We start from the raw sequence: 9,552 nt of genomic DNA on the forward strand, positions 1-9,552 counted from the left end.
AAAAGGCCCGGGATATCAATGGCAAACAATTATCTATTAATGTATATATTTGTTCCACTGGTCGTGATAATTGCTTGATAGATCCTCTCAGAATCAATGATGATAATTCTGCTGTTCCGATTAAACTGCTCTTAATTGAAGGGGATGACACACACCATTACACTCTGATACATAATCTTGAAGCTTTAGTCAGAACACAACTAGACAAATCTAATAGAATATTTAAGTTGTGCGGAAGATGTTTAAGTGAATTTGATGGCAGGAAAATGGTGAATGGGGTTTGTAAAGTGAGTGCAGAAATTGCCAAAAACAAATTAATTGAGCATCTGAAATATTGTGGCAATCATAAACCTGTTCATATGGTGATGCCAATGCCAAGTGAAAATTGCAAATTCAAAAAGTTTGAAGCCTTGTTGGAACACCCAGCATATATTGTCTGTGATTTTGAATCAAATCTCAAATCTCTTGCATTCTGCAATCCAGATCCTGAAGAATCTTCAATTACACCATACCAGCTACATGAACCTTCCAGCTTTTGTTATGTGATTGTACAGGATGGTGTTGTTACCAAAGAATATTCATACATGGGGCCAGATGCCATCAAAATATTTGCACATAAAATAGAAAATGAGTGCCGTGACATAGCATCTAACATCTTATTAAAATCAAAACCCATGTTGCCTTTAACAGAGAAACAGATTGAAGATTTCAACAATGCAGAAAAATGCCCGGTATGTGGTTCTGAATTTTCAGATACAAATATCAAAGTGAAACACCATTCTCATACAGATGGTCGATATAAACAGGCCCTGTGTAATAGCTGTAATATTAAGATCAAGAGACCAAGATTTGTCCCCATATTTTGTCATGGAGCATCCAATTATGATTTCCATCATCTGATCAGATATGAGGGGTTTGAGAAGGAGAATTTAAATATTTTAGCTGAAAATGATGAGAAATATATATCTATTAGCAAAACAATTAAAGTTAATGGAACTCCTATTCACATAAGATTTCTTGATTCTTACAGATTTTTACCTGCTAGCCTGGATACACTGGCCACTCAATTACCTGATGATCGATTCAAAATCACACGTGCAGTGTTTCCAAATCAGGACCCGAAATTAATTAGGCGGAAGGGTGTATATCCATATGATTATGTTACAGATTTTTCTAAATTTAATGAGTGTTCCCTGCCTCCACAACATGAGTTTTACAGCAAAATCAGAGGATCTGGAATTACTGATGAGGATTATCACCATGCCCAATTGGTGTGGGACAATTTCAAATGCAAGATATTTGGTGATTATCACATGGCATATTTGAAACTTGATGTGACCATCTCAGCAGATATAATGCAGGCATTCAGAAAATTTTGTATGCAAAATTATGGACTGGACCCAGTGTATTTTTTTAGTGCCCCGGGCCTAGCATGGTCTGCAATGTTTTTAAACACCAAAAAGCAATTGGATCTGATCCAAGATCAAGATATGTATCTGTTTATGGAGCAAGGTATAAGAGGAGGGATGGTGCAATGTTCTCAGAGATATGCCAGAGCAAATAACAAATATATGCCTGATTATAATCCAGCACGGCCATCAAATTATATAGTGTATGTAGATGCAAACAGCCTCTATGGTCACGCCATGATGCAAAAATTGCCATATGCAGGGCTTGAATGGGTTGAAGATTTCAATATTGAGGATCTTCAGAACTATGATGACAGTAATTATGGCTTATTCTTAGAGGTTGATTTGACAATTCCAGATCATTTACACAACAAATTTTCTGATCTGCCCCCAATTCCCGAGGTTCAGTGCTCACCTGGCTCTAAACAGAAGAAGCTCATGATGACACTGGAGCCAAAACAGGGTTGTGTCATATATTACAAGAACCTCCAGTTCCTGATGAAACATGGTGTTCAAGTGACCAAACTTGGAAAAGTTTTGAGGTTCAGGCACTCAAGATGGTTGAAACCATACATTGATACAAACACAAAGCTTCGAACATCTGCAAAGAGCGAATTTGATAAGACCTTGTTTAAATTGATGGTAAATTCTGTATATGGCAAAACAATTGAAAATGTCAGAAAACATACCAATGTTAAAATAATTACTGACCCCAGCCTGAGCAAAAAATTGGTTGCAAAGCCTAATTTCAATTACAGAAGAATTTATGATGAAGATATGGCTCTTTTCAACATGAAAAAAACAAGAATTAAGTTTGATAAACCTATTTATGTAGGGGCTGCAATATTGGAATTGTCCAAATTACATATGTTAACATTGTATTATGATGTGTTGAAACCTTTTTATGGTGATAATGTAAAACTGATGTACATGGATACGGATAGTTTTATTCTTGATATTCAAACAGAAGATGTTTATCAAGATATGTCACAGCCTGAATTGTTCAAATACTTTGATACCAGTGAATTGCCAAGCCATTTGAATATTCAACCCCACAACAAAAAAGTGCCCGGCAAGTTAAAAGATGAGACACTTGGTGATGTTATTGTGGAATTTGCTGGGTTAAGTGCCAAGATGTACAGTTTTAAAACATGTAGTGCTGTTGTCAAAAAGGCCAAGGGCATTGGCAGAGTAACTGTGGAAAAAGAGCTCCAATTTGAAGATTATAAAAATTGCCTCAAATCCCAGAGTTCAATCAAAACATCAGAATCCAGAATTCAGAGTGTGGATCACTTGTTGACTTCAAATGTTGTAAGAAAAGTGGCTCTGGACCCACGTGATGATAAGAGATGCATTTTATCATGTGGCATACATACTTTACCATGGGGGCATTGTGATTTGAAAAATGGCAAACAATGCCCAAACACAGAGCATGATTTGAAATAAATAAACATGCCTATGAACTTATTTGGGTTCAAAAAACGGGCTATTATGGACCTGCCAACACCACAACCCTCTCCTGATATAATATCTAAACTGAGTGGCTTGTTAATTATTCATCTGAACAGCATACTTACAGATGTTGATGATGAAACAGGTAAAACATTGTACATATTTAACAATAATTTAAATCATTACCAATTACCTGTAGGTAGGCAATTGCAATTTATTACAACCCCTGAGGGTGATGTTAAAATTTCAGTAGGGAGAAATATTTATAGAATTAAGCACTCAAACATGGTTTCTGGCACTGTTTATACTGTTTCTGCTGGTGACTGCTTATATATTGAGGTCCCTGGATCCTATGATAAGCTTATACCTTTTTTTATAGAATTAAGAATCAGATATTCAATAATAAATAACTACTAAACAAAATGCCTAATGATATTTTTGGCCATACAAGACATGAAGATCACAGTGATGAGATTCTGATGCTTGATGTCAGAGTCAAGAAATTAAGAAGTGATTTACAAGCTTTACAAACCACACTCAATGCCAGTCTGCAATTAGAAATTACAAATTTGCAATCACAATGCATGGACCCTCTTCTTAAAATTGATTCTGAACTTAAATTATTGCTTCAGAAATATACTGATCTGGCTACATTGGATAATTTTCAAAGTTTAGAAGAAGCTGTTGCAGCTCTTCAAGCCAAATTTAAGACCCAGGCTAACAACTCTGAGCAATTGAAACAGCAATTGGAAGAGCAAATAAATAATGTCCAGGCACAGCTCCAAACAATTGTCAAAAGCATAAAATCACAAGAAGATTTTGATCTCGTGATTTCCACTTTAAAAGAACAGATTCACTCACTCCAAATACCTAATCTGGATCCTCTGAACAATGCCATAGCCGAGGTTAAAGAAAAAATTGAGACACTTGAAAATTTTATGAACAATTTGCCATCTTCTGATGCTTTAAATGCAATAACTCGGAGTGTAGCAAATATTAAGCTGCAACTTGAAACATATGAAGATTTTGGAAAAATTCAAAGTTCCATAACCCATCTTGAAGGTACAATAGCAGCAGTGCAAAGTGATTTGGCAAATGTACTTGAATCCCGATTGCCTGGGATTGTAGATACACTTGTCAGTGTCCAGCAACAAATCACAAAGCATGAAAACCTCAACACTGAATCTGAACTGTCTCATTTTCATCACTTGATAGATGATATCCAAACAAAACTTGAAATTTTACAACAATCAACACCCTCTCAGGCAGATATAGCCCTGCTCCAAAATGCTATGCAAAATGTGGCTGATGCTTCTGAATTAAACAATGTGAAATTGGCACTTAAATTTTTGCAAAATACAGTCTCAAATCTGCCTACATCACAGGAACTTAAAAATATTAAGAGGGCAGTGAATAGGATATTGAAATCAGAAGATATCAAGAATATCCAGGCAGAGATCAAACAACTCACTCAGACAGTGGCCACTCTTCCAACTAATCAACATATTAATGAATTGCATGCCCTGTTTGAGGATATCAGAAGACAGGTCCATGATCTTACTGCTCAAAATTCAAAATTGGCAATTGTTGAAAATTTGCAACAAATTGTAGCTAATATCAAGCAACAGCTAGGGACTATGGAATCCAATCAAGCAAATGCTCTGTCTGTTTTTGCCACCCAGCTACAAGAAATTGTGCAGCAATACAAAAAACTTGCTGTTGACATAAGAATCAAGCCTGGGCACGATGAGATTGTTAGGACCATCAATGAGCACCTTGAATCTGTAACAAGCAGATTGCTCACAGCAGAAAAAGAAATAACTGGCATAATTGAAAATCCAAAACATTCAGTAATTCTTGAATTGTACAGCATCCCCAACAAAGAATATGATTCTCCATTTACACCAGGTGGCAAAATATATATGCTGTCCCCTGCACAATTTTATTATCAGTTTTTTGTTGGGGGCACATTGAGACCAATCAAGATCAAATATTGGCTACAGCCACAGGCACACCACTACCCCACCTTATCAATAACAAATGCTGATAACAAAGTGAAAATCACCAGTGTAGAGTTAGAGGATTTTACAGACCCCAATACATTGGAAACATCTTATGTAGAAGATGATGGCTCTCTGGAATTTAAAATACAAATTGGAGACAAATTATATTTAGAAAATCCTGCAGTTTCAGCTGCTGAACACCCCATAGTTGCAATATTCTTGTTTACATATTATGTCTAGACAAATTATTGTTGATGAATTACACAGACAAGCCCGACATAATTTTAAGAGACTCCCAGTAGTCACAAAGGGCATAGATGATTTATGGCAAAGCGACTTGATTGAGTTAGCAAGTGGACAGTTGAAAAACTTAGACAAAATCAACAAGGGCCACAAGTATCTACTCACTGTAATAGACACATTTTCAAAATTTGCCTGGGCTGTGCCACTCAAATCCAAGACTGGAACATGTGTTACAGAAGCCCTCAGGACAATCATCAATCAGAGTGGAAGATCCCCGCGCTATTTGCAAACAGATAATGGCAAAGAATTTTATAATTCAGTGTTTCAACAATTTATTAAAAGCCAGGTAATAAAACATTATTCGAGTTACAGTGATCTCAAGGCCTCAATTGTAGAGAGATTCAACAGAACCTTAAAAAATCTTATGTATAAACAATTTACACTGCAGGGTAATTATAAATGGATTAATATTCTTCCAGAACTTCTACATAAATATAACAACTCGGTCCATTCCACAATCAACATGAAACCCTCTGAAGTAATAAGCTCATCTGATGAGCAAAAATTGATCAGCACTGTTTATTATCCTAAATATCGGCCAACAACAAGAAAGGCCAGATACAGGGTAGGTGATCAAGTAAGAATCAGTAAATATAAGCACTTATTCAAGAGAGGCTTTACAAGAAACTGGAGCACTGAATTATTTACAGTGGTTCAGGTTAAACCCGGGACCCTTAACACTTATATAATAAAGGATCACCGAGGAGAAATTCTCAAAGGCAGGTTCTATGAACAAGAGCTCAGCAAAACTAAACAGCCTGACACATATCTCATAGAAAAAATCATCCGCAGAAAAGGCAACAAGTTACTTGTCAAATGGCTAGGACTCCCAGAACACAGCTGGATCGATGCAAACAAAATAATAATATGAGCACCTGGGATGTTATAAAAAGGCTGCCAGAACCTGAACAACAGAATAAGAGAAATGGCAAGCTGCTGCCTGATAATATTAGGTGTCTTATTGTTGGGCCATCTGCTTGTGGTAAAACTACACTAATGGTTGATAATTTTTTATTGGCACCCAACTGGTTAGACTGGAAAAACAGGCACTTGTATATCTTCTCTAAGAGCTTGGAACAATTAAAATATCAGCAGCTGATGAAGCTATATGATGGATTGGATATTGCCACTTTTGAACCAGATGTTAAGCCACTTGATGAATGTCTCGATAATTCTGTTGTTGTGTTTGATGACATTATATTGGATAATCAAAACAAGGTTAGAAATTTCTTCACACAGGGCCGGCACAAAAACATTGATTGCTTCTACCTGGCACAGACTTTTTCAAAAATACCCAAGCAGCTGATCCGGGACAACAGCAATTTTATATGTATATTTCATCAAGACCATACCAACCTCAAACACATACATGATGAATATGTAGGTGGGGACTTGAGCTACAATGATTTTTCTAAGTTTTGCAGCAAGTGCTGGAACCAGGACAGTTATGGGTTTGTCACAATTGATATGACAAGAACACCCAATAGTGGTAAATACAGAAATAAAATCAACAATTTTCTAGACGTAGAGACGTATATAAATAAACATGAAAAGGCCAATTATTGATGATCTTAAGTTAAGAGATTATCTTGTAAAAAGATTTAAGGGATGGAAATCAGAGAACCGTGGAATTTATGAAAAACACAAACAAACAGAACAGCCTGTAATTGATGCTATTAATAATTTAGGTAAGAATATCAAAACTGTTACAGAGCAAAATCAAAATTTGCTCACAGAGCTTGTACCTGTAGCTGCTAGGAACATATTAGATTATCCATTCACCCCACTTTCAAGTATTCATAGTCCTATTGCTCCTAGAAGAATTGAGGCTAGTCAGGATCCTATTGAATTGGGTCTTCTTGCTCAAAAATATTTAACTACACCTAAAGACAATAAAAATGAGGTTTTTGGCTTATATGCTGACACAGAGCTTGATGGCAGCATCATACATAGAATTGGCAATTTCAGAGTAACATTTATGGGAGATGATATAATTGTATATTCAGAATCTCGTCTTGGAGAAAAAGGTGCTTTTGTTAAGTACACCGGCACACCTGGATTATGGGAACTGATGACTAGGAAAAGGCCTGGCAGCTATACAGATCAAGATTATGAGGATTACAAAGAAATATTAATAAAATCAGATGCTCTATACCAGAACAATGATCCCACACAAAAAAGAGTCAAGTCGAGCAGTGGAGCAAAATACAACAATTTAATCAAGCCCATATGGTCACAGATCAAGACAGGTAGTGGGATCAAACAATACAACACCCTGCCTAAAGAATTTGTGTGGGTTGATGATGTCAGGAAACTTGTAGATAGGCTATTGGTGATAGCTGGGGAGGAAAATGCTGGGAACCACAATTTTTACAATGAAAAGGTTGGAATTATGGACATGATAAGCACAAAATTGTCTAATTTTATAGTGAATGATCCTAAGGGGATTGGATATCTCATAAAAATTATTAATACTCTACCACCTAAATTTTGGAATGTTTCTGAGGGTCGGGGCCTTGTTAATGACATTATAAACAAGCTGCCATTTGAACTGCACATTCCAGGCTATCAGTATTGTGGTCCAGGCACAAAATTGGATCATAGATTAAACAGAGGTGATCCTGGTGTTAATCCCTTAGATGCTGCTTGTAGAGACCATGATATTGCATACAACACACATTCTGATCTTGACAAGAGACATGTTGCAGACAAGAAATTAGAAGAGGCTGCATTTGGTAGATTTGTAAGCAAAGATGCTTCTTTGAGTGAAAAAATAGCAGCATTGGGAACCACCATAGCTATGAGCACCAAACAAAAACTGGGGTGGGGGCTGTGAATATGTATATAATAAACCTACAATGAAGGCCAAGGGTGTTATGTATCAAGTACCTTATGCAGGTCTCAAATCTCTTAAAACTATTGACAGTCTCTTAACCAAAAAGCAGCGCAAGAAAAAAAATTCTTGTCTTGCAAAAGGCCATGGTATGAAATTGTTGCTTAGTACCCCCCAATTAAAAAAATTACAGCAATCAAGAAAAAAATCACATGTGGGGGGATTCATATTTACCATCCCTGCCATCTTAGCTGCTCTCGGGGCTGTGGGGAGCTTGGCTGGGGGTTCAGCCGCCATAGCAAAAACAGTAATAGATGCCAAGAAAAATAGGGCAGAATTAGATGAGCAGAAGCGCCATAACCTGGCAATGGAGAAAAAAGGCAAAGGTGTTAAGAGAGCCATGAATAAGTTTAAAAAAAACAAGAGCCGCTTACAAACCAAGATATTGAAGCTTTAATCAGGCCCCTGGGCATCAAACATTTTAGAGGTGTGTACATGTCTGATTCTTTACCGGAACAACCACTCAACAAAGAGTGTGGCATTGTTAATTTGGATGAGTACAAAAATCAGGGCACTCACTGGATTTGTTATCTTAAATATTTAAACAATGAGGCATTTGTGTTTGATTCATTTGGAGGTGTTCCACCTGAAAATTTAATAAAATATCTAAATTCAACTAATCTTTATTACAATAATGCCCGTGTTCAAAACTTCAAAGATGTTAATTGCGGACATTTGTGCTTATCTGTTCTTAGATATATGTCTCAAATAAATAAACCATCAATTGAAGATTTTCAAAAAGCCTTGTGGTATCTGAAACATCATGGGGGTATTCCATCTCACCAGCCAAAATTCAATATTGAAACTCAAATTGCATGATGACATAGTGTATCCCAAAACAATAGCTCTCAGGGCATTTTATGGCATGTACCTGATCCCTAATATTACACACCACAACAATACAATTGCAGTTGGTGATGAAAAAATTGTCATCACTCCAGGGCAATATAATCTCTCCACTCTAAATGCTCAATTACCCAGAGGTGTAGTGTTAAGTCAAAATTCTGTCACTCACAGAGTAGAAATTGTATCTGCCACAGAAACAGTGAATCTGGGTACTATAGGAGAGCTGTTAGGATTTGAGAACAACACAAAACTTGAACCAGGCATCAAACACACTGCTATGAATATACCTAAATTCTTGGCCATAGAGACTCTGAATATACACTGTAATATAGCTGAGGGTATGATCACCAAATCAAATGGCATAGGCACTCACAAACAAACTGGCATTATTGCAACATTCAAACCTAATTCTGAATTCATGGAGCCCATCATCTACAATCCATCCCCAACATTATATTTTCCTGTGTGTCATAATAGAATAGATAATATTGAATTGATGGTCACTAATGAAAAAGAAGAATTAGTTGATTTTGCTGGAGCCACAACAACTGCAATCATAGAGATTAATATTTAAATAAAAATACATACAATGGAAAATATTGAGAGTTATGAGCTACAATCATTCCCTCCAAACAGGAGGACATTT

This window comes from Lepisma saccharinum, unplaced genomic scaffold (genome assembly GCF_977018435.1).
Source record: "Lepisma saccharinum unplaced genomic scaffold, izLepSacc3.1 HAP1_SCAFFOLD_337, whole genome shotgun sequence".
NCBI classification, from domain to species: Eukaryota; Metazoa; Arthropoda; class Insecta; order Zygentoma; family Lepismatidae; genus Lepisma; species Lepisma saccharinum.